Source organism: Myotis davidii, unplaced genomic scaffold (genome assembly GCF_000327345.1).
Source record: "Myotis davidii unplaced genomic scaffold, ASM32734v1 scaffold880, whole genome shotgun sequence".
Classification (NCBI taxonomy): domain Eukaryota; kingdom Metazoa; phylum Chordata; class Mammalia; order Chiroptera; family Vespertilionidae; genus Myotis; species Myotis davidii.
Genome location: NW_006292566.1, coordinates 640,522 through 640,755, shown reverse-complemented (window position 1 = coordinate 640,755; position 234 = coordinate 640,522).

The following is a 234-nucleotide window of genomic DNA, read 5'->3' as shown; positions in this document are numbered from 1 at the left end:
CACCCCCACCACCACACAGGCCCCCACCTGCCAGGGAGCCCAGCCACCCAGCCACCCGTCTCCCCTCCCCCACGCCCACCAGGCAGGCCCGGCGCCACCCCGAGTCCTGCCCACGCATTCCATCGCCGGCAGGACAACTCCCTCGAAGGGACGCTAGTCCAGCCTGGAGCCCAGAGCCCAACCTCGGGGAGGGCAGCCCCACGTGAGCAGGGTGGGCCGCCAGCAGGGACCCCC